The 3468-nt window shown below is 42.2% G+C and overlaps 1 long non-coding RNA gene across 1 annotated transcript; it reads right to left on the minus strand.

Moving 5' to 3' along the window:
• Positions 1–1951: 1951 nt before the first annotated feature.
• Positions 1952–3050, minus strand: LOC307167183. Its single transcript, XR_013822744.1, has 3 exons — positions 2847–3050; positions 2719–2772; positions 1952–2635 (listed from the first exon to the last, which is right to left on the minus strand). It is a non-coding gene; the product is annotated as an uncharacterized lncRNA (long non-coding RNA).
• Positions 3051–3468: the final 418 nt, after the last annotated feature.

Consider the following 3468-nt stretch of genomic DNA (forward strand, 5'->3'; position numbering starts at 1 on the left):
AAAAAATGCTGGATTTTGACATCAAAAGTTCAAAAGCTTGTGGCTTGAAAGGGCTTAAATATAGAGATCTACTGTAAATTTGAAAAATGTTGGGGATGACTGAAAGTTTATGTGGGGTGTAAATATACTAATCTAATTTGCATATTATGACGTCATCAGGGGGCGGCCCTCTTGAATTTCATAATATTCAGGAAATAGTAGATATTGAATAAGGAAACCAACAATAACAGGAGAAAGTACTAAATTATTACTATACTATATAGTAAAACGCATGTGAACAGTAGCCTACTTTTTGATCAGTTCATCAGTAATATTCAGGCAATAGTAGATATTGAATTGATGTTGGAATTTATTTACATAAGAGGAAACCAACAATAAAATAGGAGAAAGTACTAAATTATAACTATATTACAATACTTTAGTAGTAAAACACATGTGAACAGTAGCCTACTTTTTGATCAGTTCATCAGTAATATTCAGGAAAAAATATATATGGAGTGTTTTTATCCTCATTCCAAATGATCAGGAAAAGAGTACACTAAGCTTACGTCCACCCCTGCCACCCCCATTCCCGTTGGGCAAATGGTCAAAATGATCTGTTTATGCTTCGTGAACACTCGCACCTTGCACGGCGGCACCATTGCGCGGCAAAGATGTACCGGGAGATGCGCTCGCGGCACCATTGCGCGGCAAAGATGTACCGGGAGATGCGCGCGCGGCACCATTGCGCGGCAAAGATGTACTGGGAGAAGCGCGGGCGGTACCATTGCGTGGCAAAGATGTACCGGGAGATGCGCGCGCGGCACCATTGCGCGGCAAAGATGTACTGGGAGAAGCGCGGGCGGTACCATTGCGCGGCAAAGATGTACCAGGAGAAGCGCGATCATTAGACGGCCGATCGTCATTTCCAAAAGGCAAATATTCCTCTTCAGAGTCAGAATCGGCGAATAACATTTGAACACATCCTCACGGACCACGGAACAAGTTTTTATTAGCCATTTGACGATTTTCTCTCACAAATCTCACAATTTACTCAGACGCTCTGAACCATAGACAGTATATAAACTGGACACAGCGACCCCATAGGTTTCAACGGAGAGAAAGTGAAGCACATTAGAAGCCCTCATTTCCTGATTGCCAAGCGTACTGCGCAGACTCAAACTGAGCTTGACAACGTGGATGTGACGTGAGCAGCCTGCCTGACAGTTGTAAGTTTTCTAGTAGCTGTGCCAAACAAAATCTGAACCATTCCCTTCCGAATCTTGCAGAGATGGAAAGCGTGAGTAGGATCTGTCCATGAGCTAGGAGCAGGAGCAACGTCATGACTCTCTATGGCCTTCTCCCTTGACTTTATCGGACTTTATGCCTCCACGTCCCCCCGATTGCATGCGAGCTTCTCTTCCTGTCTCTACGGTAATTTCCAGAGAGTCGCGTGGTTATGACGCAATCGTTAGTCTACTTTTACAAAAACTGCTTCTACGGGGGCATAACGTAAGATACAAGGTAATGGAGCCTTTTATACATTGTCGTGTTTCTTTAGAAATAAACCATGGACAAATTGAGTCTTTAAACGCCTCAGATGTAAAGTTATTCGCTGTCAAAGTGACGCCAAAATGAATGGGAGTCAATGGGATGCTAACAGCAGGTGAAGGCTTGTTAGCCAATGGCGGCTCCCGGGGGTACCTTCAAAGTAATATGAAACGCTTACCCACTGCTCTGAACTGAACTGCTTCCGCATCAATGACACGATCGCTCACTTGCTCTGCTGTTTTCTCCAACACTTTGAATAGGAACATGACGTCATTTTGGTCTTGAATCGAAGTATTACATGTCTGCCATCTAGTGGTAGGGAATACAAATGAGATATTACACCATATTAGGATCTACAGCCTGTTTTATTAAGTATGACGTCTTGTCGCAATTTTGCGACTTTGGCGCTTAGAGGGTTAAGTGCAGATTACCACTACAATACGTGGTGCAGTGCGCGAGGACGTAACCAGGAACCTCTCTTATGAGCAGCTACTCTAGTACTCTAGAAAAAGGAAGAAAATGACAAGAAAGTTATCACTAGCAGAGTGGATAGAGAATGTAAAACTATACACCACTAATACAGCCAATACCACATCAGTCGGACAGATCTGTAGACGGAGGCTACGGCAAAATAACCACAATAAAGAAAAGAAAAGATATATATAAAACTTAATTTGGGCAAGGCAAAGCAGCAGGAGCAATCTGTCTGCAGACACAAAATCATTAAAATTAGTGCTTGATATACACAATGCATAAATAGTCCTGTAGCATAGCAAACATTTCATAAAAACATTATTTTCTTTTACCTCAATGTAGACATACGAACTGACACAGTGGAAAAACAGCCCTTTGCGCCAGTCTTCACAATCCTACATAACAGTTGTTACACACAGCATATTCATTAAATACATTTATATTAAGAGTTGACAATAAAACACAGCCATGCATTACGTCAGGGCAACACAATCAGACTCATTTTACATGTGTTAAACGCTTTTAGTCCTAACACACTGGATCTACTCGAAAGACAATAAACAAACATTTACCTTCTTGATATTGCTGCTTAACTGCGGTACAGCTACCTGGCGGGTGCTTTGCCCAAGACCTGTGCGCAAATGTGCTCATTAAAATGCATGTCCCAACAATGACACCCACATTATGATTATCAGTAAAATGCACAAATAATACCTTCAGTAATACACAGCACGATTACCCGGAAGCATCTGGCAATCAGTCAAACACCTATTTTCCAATAGCCCAGTATTAGATACAATATAAATGCTTAGCTTGCTACATCATATAAACATTTACCATACCTTCGTTGCACAGGAAGACCACATACCCAAGCAGTAACAAAATGTATCTGAACACCAGAGAATCTCTCTAAGCCCAACAGTGCAGACTGTTTTATAGAAACTGATCTAGACGCAAATGAGTTGTTTAGCCACTCACGGCTAGCTGGGTGACGTCAGAGGGCTACCGTAGCTGCAGAGGGACAAATTTCAACAGGACAGCGAATACTCTGCCGGTTACACTCACATTGTCATCTTTGTGTCTGGCCGTGGCGCTGGCTAGGCAGAACTGCGGATCGTAGGCTACCACACAAGGCTTAAATTGTACGTGACCATTACAGTTATAGGCATCTAAAGATTTATATGCCCTCAGTTTCTCTTTACACTCAGTTTCTCTATTGGGTAGGTGTAGAAGTCAGGCCACTCAACCGGAGGTAGCGTTGACGTTAATCCTGTCAGATTGACCATTCATTGACTGAGCGCGTACAGGTCAGTTGTACGTTAAAATAAAATTTTCCAAATAACAATCGCGGTCCTGGACAGTGAGTGACCTTGCACATTAAGATAAAATCGGATTTTCTCCAGTCATTATTAAAAAAACAAGCTTACAAAACTTGCAAACCAACGTTAGTAAAGCGGCCAGAGG

The sequence above is a fragment of the Squalius cephalus genome, assembly GCF_949319135.1.
Source record: "Squalius cephalus genome assembly, chromosome: 1".
In the NCBI taxonomy this organism is placed as follows: domain Eukaryota; kingdom Metazoa; phylum Chordata; class Actinopteri; order Cypriniformes; family Leuciscidae; genus Squalius; species Squalius cephalus.